Source organism: Ursus maritimus, unplaced genomic scaffold (assembly GCF_017311325.1).
Source record: "Ursus maritimus isolate PB19 unplaced genomic scaffold, ASM1731132v1 scaffold_4, whole genome shotgun sequence".
Classification (NCBI taxonomy): domain Eukaryota; kingdom Metazoa; phylum Chordata; class Mammalia; order Carnivora; family Ursidae; genus Ursus; species Ursus maritimus.
In genome coordinates, this window is record NW_024426552.1 from 64,124,128 (window position 1) to 64,152,126 (window position 27,999).

Sequence of the window (27,999 nt, forward strand, 5' to 3'; positions counted from 1 at the left end):
ACCTCAAAATACAGCAAAACTTCTCATATTTGATATTAAAGTGAACAAAATGGCCTACAAAATTTAATAGGAACTATGATACAAATTTTGTAGGAAAACAAAAACACATAGACACACTCCACAGACGTAAGTCACCTAGAAAAAATGTATGCTTTGTGTTTGGAAAGAAGTATATACACACAGACACACATAAATGAAACAGTAGTTTTTCCATTATGTGCTAAGAAAAGAAAATTTAGGGTCATATATATGAGTGCATATAACAGAAACCCGCCAGGAAAAGCTTCTGTGATGAAGTGTTTGAACTGAAACCTGAAGGATTAGTACAAATTCATTAGAAGATATTGGAGGAGAAAAGAACATTCCAGTGTGAGCAAAGGCTCTGGTTTTAAAAGGACTTTGAAGAATTCTAGAAAACTTAAACAAGGCCAACATGTTGGAGAGTGGTGGGAGAAATTGGCAAAAGATGACATGAGAAGTAGAAAAGGGCCAGATCGTGCATAACCTTAAAAGCCCTACTGTTTGACTTTTATTCTTTGGACATTGGAAAATCACTGAAGAGCGGAAGAAAAACACATTTCAGTTTGTGTGTTCAAAAGACGGTCCCGTGTCTTATGTGGGGGAAAAAGAAAGGAATGTAAAGAGCAAAAGCAGAAGGAAGAAAATGGATTATACAACTATTGCCATACTCCATTCAAGAAATATTGGTGATTTTTGGTAACAGTGGAAATGGTAAAAATTATGCATCTTTGTAGTGCTTCTATACTGGAGGCAGACTGCTTATGGAGTCAATGTAGGCTGTAAGAAAAAGAGAGAGGTTGAAGAAAATTTAAAAAAAAATTGGAGCCCTTTAGTATAATTTGGCTGGCCATGCCATTTTGATCTTAACCATGTCTGCCAAGCTGTTACATTTTTTTTTTAAGATTTTATTTATTTATTTGACAGAGATAGAGACAGCCAGCGAGAGAGGGAACACAAGCAGGTGGAGTGGGAGAGGAAGAAGCAGGCTTATAGCGGAGGAGCCTGATGTGGGGCTCGATCCCAGAACGCCGGGATCACGCCCTGAGCCGAAGGCAGACACTTAACCGCTGTGCCACCCAGGCGCCCCAGCTGTTACATTTTTTTTAAAGATTTATTTATTTATTTATTTGAGAGAGGTGGGGAGGGGCAAAGGGAGAGGGAGAGAGAAACAAGCAGATTCCGCACTGAGTGTGAGCCTGAGTCACGCTCCATCTCAAGACCCCGAGGTCATGACCTGAGCCGAAACCAAGAGTCGCACTCTTAACCGCACTCTTAACCAATGGAGCCGCCCAGGTGCCCCTGAGCTGTTACATTTTACATTAATTTGCTTACATTTAAAGACTTCTATGTCTACAAAGGCCAGAAAAATAGCAGAAATGAGTAAATTCTTTATAATTTTCTTCCTTGGATATTGCAACCAATTGCTAATCCCTAATAGCTATTCTCACATCTTCTGGTACAGTTACAAAACTCCAAAATTTTACCTAGGCCCATGGTCATCCAAAACACAGACTGTCAATTAGAATTTGACTGAGAAGTCAGAATGGTATGAATGATACAAAATGAGAGATATATTACAGATATTAGACTTTATTGTGGAATATGGGGAAGACTGCTTTTACCTCTGCTTCTGATGGTAGATTTGAAGTCACTACGGGTTTGCAGGGCTAGCAGTTGGGAAAGAAGGCTGGATGTGAAAGGGGAAAATTGAGGAAAAACTGGAACCTGCCAAGACACAATAGAGTCCATCAGTACAAACAAGAAATCTCATCTGTCTCTTACTGCCTCCTCTTCTTGATGGGAATACTAGCAAAAAAACTATACCCACTTTAATCCACATTTTAGATTATATTTCTTTCCATTCCTTGCAGTTAAGTATGGCATGTGACTAAGCACTTGGAAGTTCATAATGCATCTACATGAGGATTTTTTCCCACTATCTTCTCCTGGGATTTCATAGGCTTCCAGAATCTAAGTATTGAATTAATCTGGAAAATTATTAGATATTATATTTAAAATACTGTTCAATTATACTTTGTCTCTCTCCTTCAGATCTCCGATCAGAAGTATATTATACTTTTCCACTCTATTCTCCCTGTCACTTAATCCTTCCTCTCTCCTTCCCTGGGAAAAGGATATTCTAGCAGCTGGGATGACACAATAGGATCTTGGAATTTTCTCTTCCCATAAACTCTCCTGTGTCCTTTAAGAAAAATTTTCAGTAGGGGCGCCTGGGTGGCACAGCGGTTAAGCGTCTGCCTTCGGCTCAGGGCGTGATCCCAGCGTTCTGGGATCGAGCCCCACATCAGGCTCCTCCTCTATGAGCCTGCTTCTTCCTCTCCCACTCCCCCTGCTTGTGTTCCCTCTCTCGCTGGCTGTCTCTATCTCTGTCAAATAAATAAAATCTTTTTAAAAAAAAAGAAAGAAAAATTTTCAGTAAACTGTTTGAACTTGAGAATTTTGAGTCATTCAGTTATTCAGGGTCATCTTTAAATATTGATTTAAGGTTTTCCTAAAGTATTTTGTTGTCTCTCAAATTTTGGTTGATAGAAGCCCATTTATCTTTTTCATAAATGAGAGAAAGGAAAAAGATTACATTAATCCCTAGAGTTATTAAACAAACGCCTGCTTTCTAAGTTCCCTTTTCAGAGAGGCCTTCCTTGACCACCCTTTCTAAATTTCATCCACTGACTCAGCAATCTCTTTTCCCTTCCTCTGCTTTACTTCCTTCATAACACTTATAACTCTCTGAAATTGTCACCCAAAACTGGATTTGCCAACCAAAGAATAGGAAAAGGAAGATTTTACTTGTAACAAGTAAAGGAGAACACTAGGGATATTGCCCAAAGCCGTGTCTCCCTGAAAAACAGAATTGGGGAAGGTTGTTGTTGTTGTTGTTGTTTTCCCCATCTTTGTAAGAGTATTTATTTATTGTTTCATTTAAATTCAATTAATTAACATATAGCATATTATTAGTTTCAGAATTCAGTGAGTTCAGTGATTCATCATATAACACCCAGTGCTCATTACATCAAGTGCTCTCCTTAATGCCCAGCACCCAGTTACCCCATCCCCTCACCCAACTCCCCTCCAGCAACTCTCAGTTTGTTCCCTATAGTTACGAGTCCCTGTGGTTTGTTTCCCTCTCTGATTTCATCTTATTTTTCCCCCTTCCCTTATGATCCTGTTTTGTTTCTTAAATTCCACATATGAGTGAAATCATATGATAATTGTCTTTCTCTGATTCAGTTATTTCGCTTAGCATAATACCCTCTAGTTCCATCCATGTCGTTGCAAATGGTAAGACTTCAAAGTTTTTTGATGGCTGAGTAATATTCCATTGTGTGTGTGTGTGTGTGTGTGTGTATATATATATATATATATATATCCATTCATCTATCGATGGACATCTTAGCTCTTTCCATAGTGTGGCTATTGTGGACATTGCTGCTATAAACATTGGGGTGCATGTGCCCCTTTGGATCACTATGTTTGTATCCTTTAGATAAATACCTAGTAGTGCAATTGCTGGGTCATAGGGTAGCTCTATTTTTCAGCTTTTTGAGGAACCTTCATACTGTTTTCCAGAGTGACTATACCAGCTTGCATTCCCACCAACAGTGTAAGAAGGTTCCCCATTCTCCACATCCTTGCCAACATTTGTTATCTCCTAACTGGTTAATTTTAGCCATTCTGACTGGTGTGAGGTGGTATCACATTGTGGTTTTGGTTTGTGTTTCCCTGATGACAAGTGATGTGGGGCATTTTTTTCATGTGTCTGTTGGCCATTTATATGTCTTCTTTGGAGAAATGTCTGTTCATGTCTTCTGCCCATTTCTTGACTGGATTATTTATTTTTTGGGTGTTGAGTTTGGTAAGTTCTTTATAGATCTTAGATACTAGCCCTTCACTTGATAAGACATTTGCAAATATCTTCTCCCATTCTGTAGGTTCTTTTGGTTTTGTCAACTATTTCCTTTGCTGTGCAAAAGCTTTTTATCTTGATGAAGTCTAGAATCGGGGAAGTTTTAAGCTAAAGGTGCAGGCATATTCATGAAGGGCTTGGCAAAGGAGAGGTCAGTATAGAATTGGGGCAAAAGTTGACCAGAGTCAAGGTCCTAGTTGATTGAAGTCACAAGGGCTAGCAAGAGTCAGCACCATCAATTCTCAGTCTGCACATAGTCTTGGGTTTGAGTGCTCAAAGGGATTTAAATCCTGCAGAAGCAACTCAAGAATGTATGTTAAATTGATCTTTACTTTTTAAAAAAATTCACTAGCCCATCCCCCACCCACCTCCCTTCATCAACCCTCAGTTTATTCTCTATCGTTAAGAGTCTCTTATGGCTTGTTTTCCTCCTTTTTCTCTTTTTCCCCTTCCCATGTTTTTCTCTTTTCTTTCTTAAATTCCATATAAGAGTGAAATCAAATGGTATTTGTTTTTCTCTGACTTATTTCACTTAGCATAATACACTGTAGCTCCATCCATGTTGTTGCAAATGGCAAAATTTCATTTTTTAAGGCTGAGTAATATTCCATTGTAAATACATATCATCTCTTCTTTATCCATTAATCAGTCGATGGACACTTGGGCTCTATCTTTACTTTTGAAACAGCACTATGAGTTTTACCACCAATTTACTGTCTCTGATACAGTTAGGCTGTTTCTCAGCCTGGTAGAGACTTGTTAGTTTTTGCATTCCTCTTGTTCTCTTAAATCCTTAACTACTGAGCTGTTTGCATTTCTTTGCAATTCTAACACCTCCTAGGAAGTTCTTTAAGAAGTGTGCTTGGGCAAGGGGAGCCTAGGGCACAGATCATGAAAAAAGCTAGGGGCCTAAAATGACTTCTCCAATCCCCAAATCTAAGACTTGCCTTTCTTTTTCCTAAGACCCCCTAACTCTTTCTGCTTACAAAATGTGTTATTTGTTTACATTTTCTAGAATGATCTCCTTACCAGAATGTAAGCTTCATAAGGGCAGAAACTTGGCCATTTTCTCTATTTCCAGCATTTTGTACCACACGTGACACATAGTAGGCACTCAAAATATTTGTGGATTAGATGAATGACAACTATGTCAAGCATTTTGCTGGGTTCTGGAATATAGTTATGAAAGAAAGACATAGTGTCCTCTCTCTCAGTTCTTAATTCATCTGTCCCTCTTCTCTGAAATTTTTCAGTTTTGTTATTTGCTTTGGAAAATAGAGGTTTAGTCTCAGGAAGCCTTTATTGAATGTGCCATGTTCTCTGAGAGGTAAATATTAACTTCTCATAGAAGGGACATCAATTGTGAGCATGTGAGAAGGATTCTTAAACTTGGAATCTCCTGGAGTTTGATATGTGGGTCCTACTCTCCTCAGTGTGATTTGTCCTTTTTCTTCCTCCTGGCTTGAGGGAGGGAATGACTATGAAGACCTTTAAGAAGGATGCTTTTATCCATCAAGCGAGAATAGGGCAATCAATCAATTAATAAAAGCTGTTATTTATTATCTTCTCTGTCTCCTTTCAGACCTACTGTCTTGGTGGGGCATACAGTGCTTACTCTGAGGTAGTCACTACTTTAATCATTTCGTTTAATTGTTTGGTGACATTAATTGCTTTTTAAAAAAGTTTACTTAAATTCAATTTAATTAACATATACTGTATAATTAGTTTCAGAGGTAGAATTCAGCGATTCATCAGTTGCACACAACTTTAACCTCAGAACCACCCTGAGAGGTAAGCAGCTTGCCCAGTGGAGCCTAGATGCATACATTCTGGCCCTTTTCTACATTTGCACTCTCTTTTTCCTTCTTTTACTGCACCCCTCCAACTTTGTGGGTAATTTTGATTCCTGGAGGAATTGCCAAAATTCTTTTTTACATCTTTGCCTTCTATTACTTCTCTATGTTTGAACAAGGACCCTGTCAAGCAAGACTTAAGGAGAAGTCTTAGATCTCTGCCCAGCCCAAGAAGAGAAAGAGCAGGAATAAAGCCATCTTGGGGTTGAGGAAGAATGAGCCATTCCGATTTTCCAAAACAGGACCTACTCAGGGGATAAGGTTGTGCCCCTAGGGTACCAGACAATTTCCCACCCTCTCAACACATGCTTTGTGCTTTCACCTCTGCCAACAATTTTCTTCTTGCTAACTTCTGAAATGGAATTTTCACCATCATCCTATAGGGCATCATCACATCCTCTTCCCCTTAAGGTCAACAAAAGCATCAGCCAGAGTGATAAAATGTATATATCAGGTTTTTAGCATTATGGCTAAACAAGCTACAGTTCAGAAAGTTAAGGAAGATAACAGCAGTTGAAAAATATGAAGAACAGAATGAGGTCTAATATAAATCTCATGAAAATTCCCAAAGAAGCTAGTAGAGATAGTGGAAGAAAGACAATATGCAAAGAGATAGTTGAAAAAAAAAGACAATATGGAAAGAGATAATGGCTCAGAAATGTCTATACTTGAAGAAATTCAATGTGTTTAGATTGAAAACATATAACAAGACTTGGACAATATAAATAAAAACAAATCTCACCTAGACACTTAGAGGTAAACACATAGACTATGGACAAAGCACAAATCTTTTTAAAGCAACTAGAGAGCAGAGAAAGATTACCTATAAAGGAATAAAAATTTGACTACCAGCAGACTTCTCAAATAAATGAGTCTACACTCACCTAACTTATTATACAGGATTGACGATGATAGTTTCAGTCCAAGAACATTTGAAACTGTTTACACTTAATAGACCACCACTAAAAAATTACTAATGATTGTACTTCAGGAAGAATAAAACTGTGTCCAAGAGAAAAAAGGAAGATGAGAGAAGCAATGGTGACCAAAGAATGTGATAAACATGTGGTTAAATCTAAATAAATATTTATGACAAAAAATAATAATGACTACTTTCAGGGGCATAAAAGCAAGTTTGATCTAAAATAGCAGACAAAGATAACATGAAAGCCCGAAGGTGTGGGATTCACTGTCAAAAATCGAAAGAGCATTATATTTGGGAGCAAGACAGAGAAATGGATTAATTTCGAATTTTTAAAATCAAGTATGCATGTGAAAGAATTAATGGTAACTTTAAACCTCGCATGTAATTACATACCATTGTAAGAAGTGGGGAGGGAAGAAAGTGTAACCATTTCAACAGAAGGCAGGAAAAATGAAAAAAACAAAAACAAAAAAAACATAAGAATAAGGAAGGTGCCTGGGTGGCTCAGGGAGTTAAGCGTCTGTCTTCGGCTCAGGTCATGATCCAGGGGTCCTGGGATAGAGCCCTACATCGGGCTCCTTGCTAAGCAGGGAGCCTGCTCCATCCTCTCCTCCCCGCTTATGCTCTCTCTCTCGCTATCTCTGTCACTATCTGTCTCTTTCAAATAAATAAATAAAATCTTAAAAAAAAAAGGAAGTAGAAACCAGTCCAAACATATTACTCGTCATGATCCTATCAAACATAAACAGATTTAATCCACATTAAAATTCTCAGATTAGATTGCTGTGTTAAAGAGACACAACTATCCCTCTAAACAAAGCAAGTATAAAAGTAAAGAGATGGTGGTATTAAAAGGTAAAAGAGCCCAGGATCCAGCTCAAGGGGTCAGTCAAAAGTAGAGAGTTTGAGTATAAAAACAATAATGACTATTTCCAGCAACAGTTATATTAGTCTCTAAGCACACTATTATTGAGTGAACAAATGACTAAATTAATGAATGAAGGGTGGGACATTAGGGGGTGTATGGGTGGTGCTGGTGATGAGGCTGGGGAATATAGGTGAGGTTCAGTGGGGTAGAGTCCGGAGCCGACCACCAAGAAAGAATTCTTGAGACGTCTTTGGTGCAAAATGGTGCTTTATTAAAGCACGGGGACAGGACCCGTGGGCAGAAAAGAGCTGCTGCCCCGGGTTGTGAGGGGTGGCTCATTACATACTATGGGGCTGGGGGAGGTAAGGAAAAAGGGAGGTTGAGAAAATACTTTCCTATGTTAAAGAAGACTCAAGGATACCGGAGGCCTTGCCATCGTCAAGTTAAGGTTGTTTACCCCTCTAGTAAGGCATTAACAGGAAGATAGTTGGGCACTTCCTGGAGGCTGCAGGTTATAAGGACATTTAATTGTATCTACATTTCCTTCTGGAAGCTAGGTTATTGATAGAAATGCTTTGTTCTTGTAGATCTCTAGGACATCTGTAAACTGAGGGGGATTCAAGTCTTGCAGGATTGTGGTCTCTGTAGGTTAACTATTTCTTTTTCCTTTAGGGCAGCCAGGATTGCCTGAGGAATGACACATACATCCCAAGGGGGGGGGGGGTGCGGACTGTCAGTTTCTGCTTTGTCCTCAGCTTGCCTTCTGCTCCCTCATCACAAGGGTCTGATTGTATCAAAAATTACATTTAATTTCATCATGAGGACACACTAAAAAAATTGAATTTTCAGAGAGCATCAAGCAGGCTTAAAAATGGGCTCTCCAAAGGGATTCGTGATAGGTAAGCAGGGGAGTGGAAGGAAGAACAATAGGGGTCTGGAATGTGGGGTTTAACTGGTCCAGAAGATTCAAAAGATCAAAGGAGAAAGATTAAAGGATGCAAATCATTTAGCTCCATTCCCATTGGAGGGAGATAACAAGGAGAAGGCTGTAAATTGAGAAAAGAAGTCAGATCAGAAGGTCTAATTACCTCATGAAGTCTAGGGGCGAATGTAAGATTCCTGTTACAGACGGCGTGTGCTTTTGCCGGGCTCCCATCCTTCCCCAGGCTAGGCTGGCCTGGCTTTTGCAAATCCTCATGAGAATACCCCTCACAAGCTCCACCATGGCAGCAATTTTGGTGTTTTGTTCACTACAGAATCACCAGACTTGGATAAGTGACCAGTTGTGGGAGACAAGTAATAAATATTTGCTGAGTATAGGCAGTGCCCTGCTGGCAATTCTGCTTTGTGCTCTTCATAGCCCTGACCTGGGAAAACACCTGAGTCCATTTGAAACATACGCTTCTGTGTTTAAAATGCTAGTTTAAACTGTAGATTCTCTATGCCCTTCCAGGGACAGTGGGCAGGGGTTTAGATGGTGCATATAGGAGTTGGGGAGACCTGATTCACTCCTTGTTCTGCTACTTTAGCTGGCAAAACTTTAAGACCCTAATGCCCTTCATCTGTAAGAAGATGTTAACGATTGTACTTTACCCCCATGTGTTTGTTTAGAATTCAATGAAACATGCATATGAAGCACTTAAACATCTGATACATAGAAAACGTCTCCAAAAGTTATCATTTTTATGACTATTATTATACTGAATAACATTCTAATATTATTATTGTATGTTACTGCATAATTGTATTACTGCATTTACTCTGAGGTTTATATTAAAGAACCGATGCTTCGTTAAGTTTAATTTTCCTTCAATTATTTTTCAGTCCTTTTCCTTCAATTTTCAGCCCTTGGCCCATCCCTTATTATTGCTTTTCAAACATTTGGTACCAACCTCTTTACATTCTTAAAAATTATTGAGAACTCCAAAGAGCTTTTGTTGCTGTAGGTTATATCTACAGACATTTACCACATTAGAAATTGCAATTGATAAATTAAAAAATATTTATTCATTTCAGAATAGAATGATAAATGCATTACAAGTTAACTATATTTTCCACAAAAAAAATAAGAAGAATGTCATTGTTCTGCATTATCTGGCTTAATAGAAGACAGAATTCTCCTCTGCTTTTTTTTTTCTTTTTTGAGATATAGTTGACATACAATGTTACATTAGTTTCAGGTATACAACATAGTGATTCAACAATTCTATACACTACTTAATGCTCACTGCTGTAAGTGTACATCATACAATGTTATTGCAATATTATTGACTAAATTCCCTATGCTGTACTTTTCATGTCCACGAATTATTTATTTTATAACTGGAAGTTTATGCTTAATTCCCTTCACCTATTTGCCCATCCCCCTGCCCACTTCTTCTCTGACAACCACCAATTCTCTTCTGCTTTTGCATTTACCTTTTATGACGTCTTGTTTTTGTTGAAACTAGCCTTATGTACATCATGTTGAAATCTGGCTTTATGCAATTATGGTGTTAGAAAAGAAAGGAGTATTCTAATAGTCCTTGTGATAATTGTGGATATTCTCTGAAACTACCAGACAATCTCTGCAAGTGGTAATTTTTTTAAAAAGTAGTTGCTATGTGATACTTGAAATTATATCAGTGAGGTCTGCATGACCTACCATATTAAAATCCACTGGTCTGCACTGTCCTTTGAGTGGAACTTTTACCCATGCGTGTTTTGTAACAGCACATACTGGTTATTTGTAAAATATTGGCTTACAAATAATAAGTTGGAGTTATGAAGTTCTTCTATTTTTTATGGTTTTTGGGTTTGTTTGTTTTTTTTTTAAGAGAGAGCAAGCGGGGGGAGGGGCAGAGCAAGAGGGAGAGAATCTTCAACAGGCTTCATGCCCAGCACAGAACCCTGTGCAAGGCTGCATCTCATGACCCTAAAATCATGACCTAAGCCAGATTAAGAGTCAGACACTTAACCAACGGAACAACCCAGGAGCCCAAATATAAGGTTGTTTTTTGTTTTTTGTTTTTTGTTTTTTGTTAGGGGGAGGAGGGACAGAGGGAGAAAAAAAAATCTTACGCTGGCTCCATGCCCAGCCCTGAGATCACAACCTTGCGAGCCCCAGCTCACAAGCCTGAGATCATGACCTGAGCTGAAATAAAGAGTCAGACGCTTAACTGACTGAGCCTCCCAGGTGCCCCATGAAGTTCTTCTAAATGTATCCCACTGTACATTTGTGATAAAATCGCAGTTAAAAGTAAACATCTTAATAGTATTATATTATTTGACCTTGGGAACCCCCTGAAAAGACCTCAGGGACCCCACAAGCCTTCAGAACACATTTGGAGAAATGTTGCCCTAGGTTGTCCAACTTTTCATAGTAACTGCCTCTCTCTCTTACCCCGCCTCTCCCTCCCTCCCTCCTGCCCTCTCTTGTAAACCCTTTCCAAGCAAAAGCAAAATTAATTTGTATTCTCCTCCCACTGACACATCTCCTCATAGCCAACTGTTTCCAAAGGTGAAATAAAGGGACAATAAAGGAGGAACAGAAAAATAAATGGGCAAATAAAATTGTAATTTCTTTTAAAAGGAAAAGCACATAGTGCTGAGAAAGAGCTAAGGGAACACTGTGAAGTTGTTTGTTAAGAGAAGTCAGCTTCTATATGTTCCTGTTGTTTAAATTAAGAGAGACAGGGAGTGGGTAATGAGTAATGTTAAGTAGGAGATAATGGTGAGATGGGCAGGTGCAAACACCTGGAAACAGGAAGCTCATGACTTGCTCAAAGAATTGAAGGAAACCTAGGGTGGCCGGAACACAGACATCGAAGAAGAGGGGAGAGCTCAGCAGGTGCCATTTTCAAGGCCAAGATAAGAATACAAATGAAGGCCCACATACCATGTATCTAAGTATTTAAAAATTGTAAATTAAGCTACCGAACTGTTAAGTAAAATATGTTCTACCTGCCCACCTTGATGGATATATCTTCCTAGAAGTTGAGATTCAAATTTTGAGTTCTTGAGTTCTCTGAAGTTCCACAGAACATGGCAGTAGAGGGAGAGCTAGCCACCCCCCCTCATTCTCACCCCTATCTGCATGCCTAGGTCCAGGCTCTGTTGATAACCCTTTGACCCACAATCACCTCTTGGACCAGGGAGGGGTGCACATAGACAGCATGTTCTCCCCTAAGGAAGATGAATTCAGGGAATGGACCGTGTGGGCTCAGGGCCATGTGGTAGAAGATTGTGTGGTCCCTGGTACATGGAGTATGATTTAGAAGTGGGCACATATTCCAGATGGTCATGACACTTTTGAATTGCAGACTCCATGCCCAGTGGGGGAGCGCATACAAAAGAACAAAAGAGAGGCCCATGTAGAGGCTTGCTCAGTCTTATTTACAGACCAGTATCATCGGCATCATCTGGGAGCTTGTTAGAAATGCAGGACCTTAAGCCCTACCCCAAACCTATTGAATCAGAATCTGTATTTTAACAAGATCCCTGGGTGATTTGTATACCTATTAAAGTTTGAGAGGTGCAGAACTCAGTGAAGGGACTAGAGACAAGGGCTGTTTTTGCCAGGTTGACAAGAGGCACTGCCTGTTCCTGTAAGTCTCCCTCGGCCAGGGTCACTGAGGATGTGGGATTTGTTCCCCCTGCACTGGGAAGTCATAGAAGGGCTCTGAGCAGTACAGTTACATGGTTTGAATTACTTTTCTTAATAACAGCAGTTCCCATCCCTTGAGCATTACATTGCAACAAGCTTTGTGGTTTACAGATAAGCTTTTAGTGAATCTTCACCACAGTCTTGTGAGGGAGATGTTGTTATTATTATTTTCCAACTGGGGAAACAGGCTTAGGAAGGTGAAGTCACTTATTTTTAAATTCACAGAGGTAGTATGTGAGTGACCTGGGATTAAGCCCAGTGGCCTTCAATACACTGCATCCCAAGAAATGAATGAGCTCCTCACTCTCCACTCCCCACTCAACTCTATTCCACAAACTTGCCAATGCAGCCCTCTGGTGCCCAGATGAACAGAGGAGCCCCTGGAACTTCCCAGACCCACCCTTTTTATCTACATGAGTGATTACAGCATTGACATGATACAGCAAGCAAAGCTGATCACAGTGAGCCTTCCTTCAGCCTGACCTCCTCTCCTGGGGGCCCAGGACACTCTTTGAAGGAGGGACAGTTACAACAGTCAAATGAATCCCAAATGCTTCTGGCTCAGGCTGAATCCCATTGTCCAGGATGGATTAACTAATAATACACACAAAAATAAGATGCCTTAGTCTGGGTCCTCTAAGCAGCACATGTCAAGTGGGATTAAACCTGCAAGGATTGTATTAGGGGAAATGCCTGTGGGAGAAAATGGGGAAGGCTGGAAGAGCTGTCAGACCACAACACAAATCTGAGCCCTAGTGAAGGAGAAGGGAAGACTGGGTAGAAGCATCATAGACCACCCACCACTCAGTCCAAATTGAATAATGCGTGAATGAAATCTGAGTAAGCTTTAGGGATTGTACCAGTGTCATTTTCCTGGTATTGTCAGTGTGCTACAGTTACGCAAGATGTCACCATTGAGAGAGGCTGGATGGAAAGATAAACAGGATCACCTTGTACGTTTTTTTTGCAACTTCTGTGCTCCTGAAATTATTTCAAAATTTAAAAAACAAAACAAAATAAAAACCCACCAGAAAATGTGATAATTTTTGCTTTCAGCATTTGTATATATTTCAAATAACTTAAGAAGAGAAAACTAGTCTATTATATTTAACCAGATATTTATCATTTCTGTGGCTCCTCCTTCATTCCTAAAGTTCCAGTGTTCCCTCTGTACCATTTCCCTTTGGTCTGAAGAATTTCCTTTAACATTTCTTTCTTTCTTTCTTCCTTTTTTTTTTCTTTCTTTCTTTTTTTTTTAGTTTTCTTTGTTTATAATAGCTTACTCAGCATACCATTTTTATTTTTTTATTTTAAAATTTTTTATTTAAATTTTAGTTGGCATATAGTGCAATATTGGTTTCAGACCTTTAGCATTTCTATAGAACAGGACTACTGGCCACAGAGTCTTGTATTTCCCTTGATCTGAGAATGTCCTCATTTTACCTTCATGCTTTTTTTTTTTTAATTTTATTTATTTATATGTCAGGGAGAGAGACACAGAGAGAGAGCGAGAGCGCACATATGAGCTCACAAGCAGGCAGAAGGAGAAGCAGGCTCCCCGCTGAGCAGGGAGCCCAATGAAGGACTCGATCCCAGGACCCTGGGATGATGACCTGAGCCGAAGGCAGACGCTTAACTGACTGAACCACCCAGGCGCCCCTAGAATAAGTTTCTGATGTAAAATATTCAATACTGAGATAAATAAGGCAAAAATTTAAAGTTCCTCTTCAAACATAATCCCATACTCCACCCTAGAGAGTACTGTTAAACTACGGCGCAAAAACGTTTTAAGGCCCTTTCTATATAGTTTATTGTGTTGCTCAACCTTTTTTCATTATTGCCCCTTCAAAGAGAAAACTGAAGTAAATAATTAATTGCATACAAATATATAATACACATATCATGCTTATATGATTATAGTGTACTTTAATTTAGTTTCTGCTAATAAGGGAAATTAAATACTAATAAATAAGATTTTGTAGGGCAGGGTTGAGCTGTAGAGGCCACAAACCATTACATTTTCTAAGATGTTTTGTGCCTCCCTGCTCCCCACAAAACAAAACAACAGAACTATTTCTCCCTCTTGGGGTCAATTATTGCCCTTGTTGAGAACACATGGCTTACTTTTACCTTCATTCTTGAAGGATATTTTCTCTGGATATAGATATAGAATTCCAAGTTGACAGCTCTTTTCTTTTAGCACTTAAAAGATTTTGTTCCACTGTCAGTCTTCCTTGGTTCTTAATGAGAAATCTGTGGGCATTTGCTCTAGTTTAATTGTCTAATTTATCCATCTTTTCATGTAAAGACTGTGTTTCAACAATCTCTTTTTTAAAAATCCCCCTACCCCGAGTCACAAAGATATTGACACATAACTTCTCTTAATATTACCAAAGTCTCATTTTTGACTAACACATCTGTAGTATTTTTCTATGATATACAATGTGAATCACTTTCCAGCTGAGGTAGAGTCTTCTGGGTTAACCTCATTTGTATGAGAGTGTTACAGCAAACCCAAGCCCCTTGAAAACACTGTTTCCCAGGGAGTGAATGACTTCATCAGTATCCCCTTTCTCATATAGGTTTTCCTTCCCAGATGTCAGCACTCCTGATAACAGAATGGTCCCAGAGAATCCCCAGGCAGACCCTTTTATCAACATGAATGATTCTAGCATGAACTTGATACCACCAAATATAGGTGGTCCCAGTGACTATAATTCTTCTTTGCCCTCCCTCCTCTACTGTTGCCCCCTTCACATGGGGCTATAGCTGTATTTTACATTTGTTTTATAACAGCTACTCGGGGCACCTGGGTGGCTCAGTCCATTAAGCATCTGCCTTTGGCTCAGGTGATGATCTCAAGGTCCTGGGATCTAGCCCCGAGTTGGGCTTCCCACTAAACAGGGAGTCTGCTTCTCCCTCTCCCTCTCCCTCTGCCCCTCCCTCACCCCTGCTCATGTGCTCTCGCTCTCTCTCGCAAATAAATAAATAAAATCTTAAAAAAAATAAAATAAAACAGCTACTCATTGTTATATCTTCTTTTCAAAAACCTATTCACAAAACATCCCATTGTAAAGAGGAAGTTATAAATTTCATAATCAAGGTCAAGTGCCTCTGGCCCACACTTGACTAAATTATGATAGATAAGCTGAAAACACAGGATATGGAGCAAGTGGGAATGTTTTTCTAGGAGAGAAAGACTGAAGCAGATCAGGACTGAAAGCCCCTTTTCCAAAACAGAATATGATTCTGACACCAATTCTTATGGGTGGGAAAAACCATGTCAAGAAATTCTCCAGATACCAGCTGGGTGTCCTACAGTTCATTCTCAACCCAGAGACAGCCTCACTCAGATTCCACAAATTAAGGGCTCAGCCTCACAAGACTTCCCCCACTTCAGATGTCAATCAAAAGTACAGGTTGTCACCTTTCCTTTGACCAACTGACCCCAAGTCAGAGTTTCCTATGACCTCCTCTTTAGATTCAATTAATTTGCCAGAGGGGCTCACAGAACTCAGGAAACCAGTTTACTCATTAGATTATTACCAGTTAATTACAAAGGATATTAAAGGATACAAATTAATAGCCAGATGACAAGATATATAGGGCAAGGTTCCAAACAAAGGAGCTTCTATCTGTTTGGAATCTGTTTGGGCCTGGCTCAGCAGCATGTCCTTGCATCTGGTTCACCAACCTGCAGGCTGTCTAAACCCTGTCCTTTCGGTTTTTATGGAGGCTTCATTTCATAGGCATGATTGATTAAAACATTGCCTATTGGTGATTGATTCAACCTCTCCCATCTCCCAAAATCAGGGGAAGGCTGAAACTTTTAACCCTCCAAGCAGTATGAGTTCCCTTGGCAAACAGCCTCCTGCCTCCGTCTTTAGAGGTTTTCCAAAAGCCACCTTATTAACATAAACTCAATTGTGGTTGAAAGGGGCATTTATAAATATCAAGACACCATTTCACCTTTATGACTGAATAAATTTCAAGAACTGAGATCAAGAGACCAAGTACTATAATAAAAGATGTTCCCATTGCTCTTATCAGTTATGAAATTCCAAGGGTTTTGGGAGCTGTGAGCCAGGAACCATGGACAAAGACCAAAATATATATTACAAATCACAATATCACACAGGAATATTGTGGTCCACCATTTTGGGCAAATGTGAAAAAACCTCATTTATAGAGTGGTAGTATATACATGTACACAGAGATTTCTTTTTCATAAGTTGTATCTTACTGAATTCTAAAACATGTACTTGTTTTTATTCAGTAATTTATCTTAGAGATTTTTCTGTATTCACAATGTCTACCTTTTAAAAAGTATGTGACTGTACAAAAATTATTTGAGTTTCTATATATAATGAACAATATGAAAAGGAAATTAAGAAACATAATTCCACTTACAATAGCATCAAAAAGAATAAAATACTAAGGAATAAACTTAACCAAGGAAGCAAAAGACTTGTAAACTAAAAACTACAAAATGTTGCCGAAAGAGATTAGAGCATATAAGTACATGGAAAGAAATCCTGTGAGCATGGATTGGAAGACTTCATATTAAGATATCAATACTTCCCAAAGCAATCTACAGATTTAATGCAATCCCTATCCAAAGTCCAATGGTATGTTTTGCAGAAATACAAAAATCCATCCTAAAATTCATATGGAATCTCAAGGGACCATAAATAGCCAAAACAATCTTGAAAAAAGAACAAAGTTGGAGAACAAAGTCTCACACTCCCTGATTTCTTAAGTGCCCTTCTTAATACCCATTACCCATTTAGCCCATTCTCCCCACCTACCTCCCCTCTAGCAACCCTCAGTTTGTTCTCTAGAGTTGAGTCTCCTATGATTTGCCTCCCTCTCTGTTTTTATCTTATTTTATTTTTCCTTCCCCTCCCCTATTTTCATCTGTTTTGTTTCTTAAATTCCACATATGAGTGAAATCATACGGTTTCAAAGCAAACTACAGTGATCAAACCAGTGTGGTACTGGCATAAGGACAGACATACACCAATGAAAAAGAATAGAAAGCCCAGAAATATGGTCTCACATGTATATGGTCAGCTGATTTTTAACAAGGATGACAAGACAAACTCTTCAATAAATGGTGTGGGGAAAACTGGATATACACATGCAAAAGAATGAATGCGGACCCCAACCTTACCATATACAGAAATTAACTCAAAATGGATCAAAGATCTAAATGTAAGAGGTAAGACTATAATGAAAACTAAATGAAAAACTGTGCACCACAGGACAGAATCAACAGTAAAAGGGCAACCTATGAATTGGAGAAAATATTTGTAAATCATATCTCTAATAAGGGGTTAATATTCAGAATATATAAAGAACTCCTACAACTCAACAACAGCAAGAGCAACAACAGCAAAATCTGATGATAAAAGGACATTTCTCCAAGAAGATATACTAATGGCCAACAAGCACATGAAAATATTCTCAACATAGCTGATCGTTAGGCAAATGCAAATCAAAACCACAAGATACCACCTCATACCAATTAGGATGGCGACTATCAAAAATCAAAGAGAAAATAACAAGTGCTGACAAGAATGTGGAGAAATTGGAAACATTGTGTACTATTGGATGGAATGTAAAATGGTGCAGCCACTACAGAAAACAGTATGGTGATATCTCAAAAATTAAAAATAGAATTATCATATGATCCAGAAATTCTACCCAAAAGAACTGAAAATGGGGTTACAAAGAGCTATTTGTACACCCATGTTTACACCAGCATTATTCACAATAGCCAAAATGTAGAAGCAACCCAAGTGTCCATCAGCAGGTACATGGATAAACAAAACCCCCCCAAGACCTATAATGGAGTATTATTCAGTCTTAAGAAGGAAGGAAATTCTGAAACATCCTATAACATGGATGAAATGTGAGGGCATTACTCTACATGAAATATGGCTGGTCACAAAAATACAAATACTATATGATTCCACTTACATGAAGCATCTAGAGTAGTCAGATTGATACAAACAGAATATAGAATAGTGGCTCTCAAGAGCTGGCAGAGGGAGGAATGAGGAGTTGTTATTTAATGGGTACTAAGTTTCGGTTTTGCAAGATGAAGACAGTCTGGAGATTGGTTTCACCACAATGTGAATGTACTTAACACTACTGAGCTGTACACTGAAAAAATGATTATGATAGTAAATTTTATATTGTGTGTATTTCACCACAATTTTAAAAAATGTAAGTGATTGGGTACCATTCAAAGCTATGGATATACAGAAGACTATTTTACCAGTCTTCTATTGATGAGCAATTTCAATTCCTGGTGGTAATTATTCTGGGTTTAATGGTATGAAGTATATTAAAATGAAAGCTATTACTAAATTTCTTTTCAAATTTTGTACCACTTTCCACGTCCACTAATAATAAATAATGGCATGCACTCCCCCACTTATCAACAAAGCTTGATTTACAGTTAAAAGTTTTGCCAGTCTTTTGGGAGAAAAATTAATTCATTATTGTATTAATTTACACATTATGAATCACTAGTGAAGTTGAGCATTTTTCACCATTTTAAACATTTTTACCTTCCCTTCTAGACATTATTTTTTCATACCTTTGACCGAATTTTATGATGGAATTTTTTTTTCTTATTGTTTTTGAACAATGGTTTTTGTTTGTTTGTTTGTTTGTTTTTAGAGAGGGAGGATGGGTGGGGAGGAGCAGAAAAAGAGGGAGAGAGATAATCTTAAGCAGTCTCCACTCCCAGTGCCAACTCAGGACTTAATCTCAGGACCCTGAGATCATGACATCAGCCTAAATCAAGAGTCAGTCACTTAACCCACTGAGCTACCCAGGCATCCCAACAACTTTTTTTTTTTAGTGAAATAGGTATATGAATCCATATATATTACAACTCTCTCTAGTCTGGTACAATTCATTTTAACCATTTAAGTTTTTTATTCTTTTATTATTTCAATATAAACCTTAAGAAATAAACGAATCTATCTGTAATTGCTTTCAAGTTTGTGAATTAGAATGTAACTTAATTTCTTGTATACCAATGGTCACTTGTTCTATTCCTACTGCCTGGAAATGCCATCTATCTACGTTAGTGTTTTTTTCTATATTCTGTTGTAGTCCTAAGTTACCTTTTTGGCAGCAATACTGCTGCATTTCATATTTAGAGTATGTTAAATGGCAGTCTAGTCCATTCTTCTTCCTTTTAAAAATAAAAATGAAAAAAAGGAAATTTCTCAGATATCTTTAGATATTTCTTTTCTCAATTTTGGAACCATCTTGTCAAGTTCCATAAAAATTTCTATTAAGACATTGATTAGGGGGTGCCTGGGTGGCTCAGTTGGTTAAAGGACTGACTCTTTGATTTCAGCTCAGGTCTGTGATCTCAGGATTGTGGGATCCAGCCCATGTGGAGCTCTGCACTCATCAGGGAGTCTGCTTGAAATTTTCTTTCCCTCTCAGTCTCTGCCGCCCCCCCCCCCGCCCTTTCTCTCTAAAATAAGTAAATTAATTAAAAAAAAAAAAGATGTTGATTAGGGATCTTGCCTGGGCATGCCCCAAGCCAGCAGTTCTCCACTCACTCTGGCATCCAGTGAGGTGCACCGCACACTGACGCCAATGGAACGGACCTGGGCAGAGTGATGGTGGCCAGGCTGGGACTGGGGCTGCTGCATCTGGCGCTGCTCCTACCCACACAGATTTATTCAAATCAAACAACTGTTGTAACACTTTCAAGTAACTCCCCCCAAAATACCTGGACAGCCACAAATCCAGCTGATACCACTACCATGGCAACTGGCGGTACTCTGCTGTCAACAGCCAGTCTCTTCCTGATCTCCTTCTCCCTTCTACGCCTCTACCCTCAAGAGACTCAGGACAAGAAACATGTGTACTTCCCCATCTTCTAAACCCAATTCAAATGGCATCTAGATATCCAGTGTGACAAGGAAAACACAAGTCTTCATTGAATCTGCTAATTTCACTCCTTATTTTATTGACACAGAAAATGTTGAGGATCCCAAATTTGGTTTGAAGAACATGTGAAGGGTCTATTGTCTAGATGATGGATGTCTATTAAATCTACTGGAGTTTCATGTACATGATGAAGAGACAACATCCAGGATTAGTTAAGACATGATTTCTTTAAATGTGGCTTAAGAAGTATGGACACATTGGACGCCTGGTTGGCTTAGTCAGTTAAGCGTCTGCCTTCAGCTCAGGTCATGATCCCAGGGTTCTGAGATTGAGTCCCACATTGGGCTCTCTGCTCAGCGGGGAGTCTGCTTCTCCCTCTCACTCTCCCTCTGTGTTTTTTTTTTTTTCTCTCTCTCTCTCTCAAAAAAATAAAATCTAAAAAAAAAAAAAGAAGAAGAAGTATGGACATGTAAAATTCTACCTTGAAAATGAGAATAGATTTCACCTTACCTAAATATAAAAAAATGGGATGCACACAGATTCAGTTTTCACTTGGATCATTAAATCTTTAAAGCCATAAAACAGTCAGGTAATACAAAAAGCTTCCATGATGCTAGTTATACACACATTAGAAGGAACTTCCAGGTGTTACTGTAAATCCTCAGGGTGTTGTTTTCAGCAGTCTTAGCTTAATGCTTATGTACTTTAAAGGTTTACATTGTTAGGCTATCACTGTTTCTGGGGAACTGAACTCTTTCCTCTGAGGCTTTGGATTTGACACTGCACTTAATTTTTTACATGATAATTGATATGTGCCAGGGCAATGACGGATTGGAATCTATACCAGACTGAAGCACAATGAGTAAATTTTGCTTATATACTTATCACTTATTCTTATTCAACAAGAGTGCCAGATTCATTTAGCTAAACTGATTCCAAAGAGTAGAACCATCTCGAGCTCAGCTAATTTCAAAATGCTTTTTATTTCTACATATGCTGAATACTTTTTACAGTTTAAACAATGATCTGTTTTGGGGCATCTGGGTGGCTCAGTCAGTTAAGCATCTGTCTTTAGCTCAGGTCATGATCCCAGGATCCTGGGATCGAGCCCCACGTTGGGCTCCCTGCTCAGCGAGAGCCTGTTTCTCCCTCTCCTCCCCACTTGTGCTCTCTCTTTCTATCTCTGTCTCTCTCTCTCAAATAAATAAATAAAATCTTTAAAAATAAAAATTAAAAATGATCTGTTTTGAAAGTAAAATTGACAAATCTTGAAATTAAAAAGGCCAAACATGTGCAGGAGCCAAAATTGTAATCTTTGCTCCTCACCCAATTACTCTCTCAAGCTGTCTTGTTCAATAGGGTAGCCACTACCCATCATGGTTGACAAGCACATGAAAGTTCCACTGAGTTACTGAATTTTTAATTTTATTAAACTTAAGGTTAAATTTAAAAAGATACTCAATCCAGTTACTGGTAAACTTTTTAGTATGCTTGAAACAACTTGAGTCCTCTTTCTCAATTAAATTTTATGAACTCTAAAAGCACATTAAGTATTATGATGAAAATTTAGCATCTAGAGATACACTATTAAGTGTAAAGTATCCATTGGATTTCAAGGTCTTAATATGAACAAAAGAATGTAAACTATCTCATTGGACTATATGTTGTCTGTTTAGCAAATGTCACAGTTTAAGATGTTAAATTTTATATTATAGAAAAGATGCTTTTGGACATACAAAAGCTGAAAGAATCTATCACCAGCAGAACTTCACTATAGGACATGTTAAAGGCCATCTGTCAGGCAGAAGGAAAATATCATATATCTGATTAAGGAAAACAAAGATGTTTTCAATTTTGTAGTGTTTCCATACATGGCTTATCTAAATAAATGAATAAACTATTTTCTTGTTTTAAAGCCAACTAGAAGGTTGTAGAGATCATGAATGCTCATGGATTGGAAGAAAAAACAAAGCTAGAGGCATCACAATTCCAGCCTTCAAGTTATATTACAAAGCTGTAGTGATCAAGACAGTATGGTACTGGCACAAAAACAGACACGTAGAATAGAAAACACAGAAATGAACCCACAACTATAAGGTAATTAATCTTCAACAAAACAGAAAGAATATCCAATGGGAAAAATATAGTCTCTTTAAAAAATGGTGTTGGGAAAACTGGACAGCAACATGCACAAGAATGAAACTGGACCACTTTCTTACACCATACACAAAAAGAAATTTAAAATAGATTAACGACCTAAATGTGAGACATGAAACCATAAAAATCCTGGAGGCGAATATTTCAAGTTTTATTTTAACTCTAGTTAGTTAACATACAGTCTTCTATTAGTTTCAGGTGTACAATATAGTAATTTAACAGTTCCATACATCACCCTGTGCTCATCACATCAAATGCACTCCTTAATCCCCATCACCTATTTGAGCCATCCCTCTACCCACTTCCCTCTAGTAACCATCAGATTGTTCTCTATAATTAAGAACCTGTTTCTCTCTCTCTCTCATTATTTTCCCTTTGCTTGTTTGCTTTGTTTTTTTAAATTCCACATATGAGTGAAACCATATTGGGTTGGTCTCTGTCTGACTTATTTCACTTAGCATTATACCCTCTAGTTCCATCCATATTGTTGCAAATGGCAAGATTTCATTCTTTTTTATAGCTGAATAATATTTCTATCTTCATTTTTTTTAAAGATTTTATTTATTTATTTGACAGAGAGAGAGACAGCCAGCGAGAGAGGGAACACAAGCAGGGAGAACGGGAGAGGAAGAAGCAGGCTCCCAGCAGAGGAGCCTGATGTGGGGCCCGATCCCAGGACTCCAAGATCACACCCTGAGCCGAAGGCAGACGCTCAACGACTGAGCCACCCAGGCGCCCCTAGATTTTTTTTTTTTTTTTTAATGAGGGTCAGCAGCAGGGTTGAGGGTTGGTCATCCACCTTTAATGGGAGCAGGATATAAACTCATATTTTGTTTCCAATATTTAGAGACTGGGGTATTCAAAAAGATATTTTCAGCCAAAATCTAAAGGGAAATCACCATCAGTTTTAATATAGTATGAGTCTATAAGTAGTAAAAAAAAGTAAGAACTGGCATAGAAAGAAAGAAAACAGATTTTTGAAGATGAAATGATCATCTAGGAAAATTGACAAAATCAACTGTCAAACTTTTATAATTACTGTTCAACAAATTTTCCAGTACATGATCAACCTACAAAATTAATAGCACTTTTCAAAATCAATAATGAAATAAAACATAATAAAATAAATACCTCTCAATGAAAAATATGTAAGTATCTAGAAATTGAATAAAGGACATAGGAGATGTTGTGGATAAAAGGTTTTTGAGAGACTATGGACTCTGGGAAATAAACTGAGGGCTTCAGAGGGGAGGGGGGTGGGGGAATGGGATAGACTAGTGAGGGGTAGTAAGGAGGGCACATATTGCAGGGTGCACTGGGTGTTATACGCAACTAATGAATCATCGAACTTTACATCAGAAACCAGGGATGTACTGTATGGTGACTAACATAATATAATAAAAAAACATTAAATAAAAGAAAAAGATTTTTGAGGCCATAAATAATTAGTTTAAGAGGATTGAAAGCATAAAGTGTGTTCTCCAAACTCAGTGGAATGAAAATAAAAATTAATAGCAGAAGAAAATTCAGGAAATTCTCAAAATCCCCAAATACATGGATATTAAAAAGCACACTCCTAAATAATCAATAGGTAAAGACAAAATCACAAGGAAAATTAGGAGATACTCAAAGATGAATGAAAACAAAAATACAACATACCAAAATTTATGAGATGAAATTAAATCAGTACTTAGAAATTTATAATTGTAAAAGTCTATGTTTAAAAAAAGGAATCTCAAATCAATAACCTTTTTTTTAAAATAAGAAGGAACCTGGCATTATTATATTAATATCTATCAGGTTAAACTTTAAGGAAAAACACTTTGTTAGAAGTAAAAGTTTCTTAGACAAGGATAAAAGGAACAATAAACCTGAAAAATATAATAGTTGTGTATTTGTATATATTTAACAGCATATTCCCAAGACATATGAAGAAAATTTAACAAAATTCTTGGGGGAAACTTAACCAACATACGATCATAATGGAACATTTTAATACAACACTTAACAACTGATAAGTCAAACAGATGAAAATTCCATATGCATAGAGAAGGTTCTTAACTACACAGTTAAGAAACTTGACTTAAGAGATGAAGTAGATTTCTTCATCCAACTGGTAGAGAATACACATTATTTTCAAGCACAAGATGATCCTGTACTAGACCACCTGGCATGGCTTAACCAACTCAAATGAATCAATAACATATAAGCAGCATTTTTTAATCATAAGGCAATTTAATTAGAGGAAACTTCAACTCTGTCTCCACTTAGAAATTAAAGAGTACATTTTTAAGTAATTAATATATCATGGAAGAAATTATGTGAATAACCTGGTAGTACACATTATATAACAATAATAATAACTGGATTTATATTTACTCAGGAAAACTAACAGACGGTAGCATAGCAGGTTGGCACATCTCTGTTACCTATCACATTCTGGGTCATTGCAGAGGGATTTTGCAGGGCAAGACTGCAGACCTAGGAGAGAGATATTGGCCTTTAGGTTGTGACTTTTTGTCTTTTTTTTTTTACTTTTGATTTTTTAAATAGTCTTTATTTTTTAGAGCAGTTTTAGTTCACAGCAAATTTGAGCAGAAGGTACACAGAAATCCCACATACTCCCTGCACCCACATATACATAGCCTCCCCCACCATCATGAAGGGTATATTTGTTACAACCGATGAACCTACATTGACACATCATCAGCTAAAGTCTATAATTTACATTAGGGCTTACTCCTGGTGTTGTACATGATATGAATTTTGACAAATGTATAATGACATGTATCCATCATTATAGTATCATATATGGATAATTTCACTGCCCTAAAAATTCTCTGTGATCTCTGTATTTATCCCTCCCTCTCCTCTAAACCCTAGCAACCACTGAAACTTTTATAGTCTCTATAGATTTGACCTCTAACCAATAAGCTTATACCTTTAGAAACTTGAAAAATAAAAGCAAACTAAGTCCAAGGCAAGCAGAAGGAAGGAAACAAAGACTAGAGCAGAAATAAATAAAACAGAGAATGGAAAAACAATACAGCAAATCGATGAAATCAGAAGCTGGTTCTTTCTCAATCTGACATTTCATTTAGCATAATACCCTTTAGGCCCATCCATGTTGCAAAAGACAAATACCATAAGATTTCACTTATATGTGGTATATAAAAAACAAAATGAATAAACAAACAAAAAGCAAATAAGACCTCTAAATACAGAGAACCAACTGATGATTTCCAGAGGGGAGGGAGGAGGAGCATGGGCAAAATGGGGGAAGCGGAGTGGGAGATACAGATTTCCGGGGAGGGAATGACTAAGTCATGGGAATAAAAGGCACGGCACAGGAAATATAGTCAATGCTACTGTAAGAGCTTAGTACAGTGAGACATGGTAGCTACACTTGAGCATATATAACATGACATATACAGATGTTAAATCACTAGGTTGTACACCTGCAATAAATGTAACATTGTGTGTCAACTATACCTATATTAAAAAAAAGTTTAATTGAAAGGGAAAAAAAGCTAGTTCTTTGAAAAGATCAACAAAATGATAAAACTTTAGCTTGACTGACCCCAAAAAACAAAGAAGATGACTCAAATTACTAGAATCATAAATGAAAGATAAGATATAACGACCAACCTTACAGAAATAAAAAGCACTGTAAAGGAATATTATGAATAATTGTGTAATTTTTATAATTTGTATAACAAATTAGATAGATGAAATGGACAAATTCCTAGGAAGACACAAAATACCAAATTTGACTCAAGAAGAAATAGAAATGTTGTGAATAGAGCTTTAACATGTAAAGAGATTGAGTTAATAATCAAAAACTTCCCACAAAGAAAGGTCCACGCCTAGATTGCCTCACTACCAAATTCTGCCAAACATTTAAAGAATTAATAGCAATCTTTCACAAACTCTCCAAAGAAAACCAGAAGAGAACTCTTCCTATCTCATTCTATGAGACTACATTACCCTGATACCAAAACTGAATGAAGACATCATAAAAAAATTTGTAGAGTAATATCCCTCATGAATAAAGATGCAAAAATCCTCCAGAAAATACTAGAATACCAAATCCAGCAACATATAAAAAGGATTATATACCAGACCAAGAGGGGTTGATCCAGGAATACAAAGTTGATTCAACATACAAAAATCAATTAAGGTAATATACTATATTAATAGAATAAAGGGGGAAAACCACAGGATCATCTTAACAGGCACAGAAAATTTGGCAAAACTCCTTACCCTTTCATGAAAAAGGCAACTCAACAAACTAGGACAAACTTCCCAACTTCTTCAACTTGATAAAGGCCATTTACAAAAAATCCATGGGTAATAGACACTTAATGGCAAAATCCTGAATGCTTTTCTCCTAAGATCAAAAACAGGGAACAAATTTGGGATGGCTACTCTCCCCACTCTTGTTCAACATGGTGCTGAAAGTTCTAGGTAGTGCAATCAGGCAAGAAAAGGAAATAAAAGGCATCTGAATTAGAAAGGAAGAAGTAAAAATATCTCTATTCACAGATGGCATGATTCTGTATATAGAAAATCCTAAGGAATCCATAAGAAAACTACTTGAACTGATAAACAAGTTCAGCAAAGTTTCAGGATACAAGATCAACACGTAAAATTTTCACAATTTTCAACTGCTAGTTATTCACCCCAAAGCAGCTTACGTACATAGACATATATGCATGGAAGAATCCAGGGGAAAGGAGAATTCAGTGTTTGTAATTGCACCAGAATTCAGCATCTGTTTTCAGTCCATATATTCAAATAACAGCATTGGTGAGCACTTGGTATGTGCTGGGCATCATTCGTGTGCTTTACATATATTAATGCGTTAATGTGTTAGCTTATTAACACATAGTCACACCAACTATTATCATCCCCGTCTCACAACCCAGAAAACTGAGGTAGAGATTGGCTAAGTAACTCGGTCACATACATAGATTAGCAAAGCCAGGATTATATATTTTCTTTCCTCAAAAGATAGCAGAAAGAGTTTCTTTGAAGAGGAGGTAAAAAAGAGCATCCGACTCAGAGTTAAAAGAACTGAGTCAGGGTGCCTGGTTGGCGCAGTCGCTTACGCATCGGACTGTTGGCTGTTTCTGCTCAGGTCGTGATCTCAGGGTCCTGAGACTGAGCCCGGTGTTGGCTCCGCGCTCAGCGGGGAGTCTGCTTGGGATTCTCTCTCTCCCTCTCCCTCCGCACAGCCCTCCACTCTCTACTTCTCTCTCTCTCAAATTAATAAATAAAGCTTTAATAAGAAAGAGAAAGAACCGAGTCTTCCTCCGGCTCCTCCACTAGCCCGCTGTGTGACCTTGGATGGACAATTTACTTCTCTAAACCTGTGACTCCTCATCTGTAAAAAAGGAAGCTGGACGTAGTGAAAGCTAAGCGTCCTACCACCTCTAATTCTCTCACAGCGGACTTCACTCTGTGCCTGATGTCTGATGTACAAACCCTCCCTTTCCCAGCCACGGGGGGAGAGAAGAGGGCCAGGAGAGGACAGCCACTTACTTGTCATGACAAGAAATAGGAGAAACAGAAACAGGACCGCATGTCGCTTGCACAAGTCGCTGCTTCAGCCAGTGATGGGTTTAGGTGAAAAGCATGGTTATAATTAGAGCCGCAGCGCGGCCCGAACGCTCCACC

At 38.0% G+C, this 27,999-nt stretch overlaps 1 long non-coding RNA gene across 1 annotated transcript; it reads right to left on the reverse strand.

Annotated features, from left to right (window-relative positions):
- Positions 1–1,601: 1,601 nt before the first annotated feature.
- Positions 1,602–27,999, reverse strand: LOC103678774. Its single transcript, XR_572751.2, has 3 exons — positions 27,865–27,999; positions 24,700–24,801; positions 1,602–1,746 (listed from the first exon to the last, which is right to left on the reverse strand). It is a non-coding gene; the product is annotated as an uncharacterized LOC103678774 (long non-coding RNA).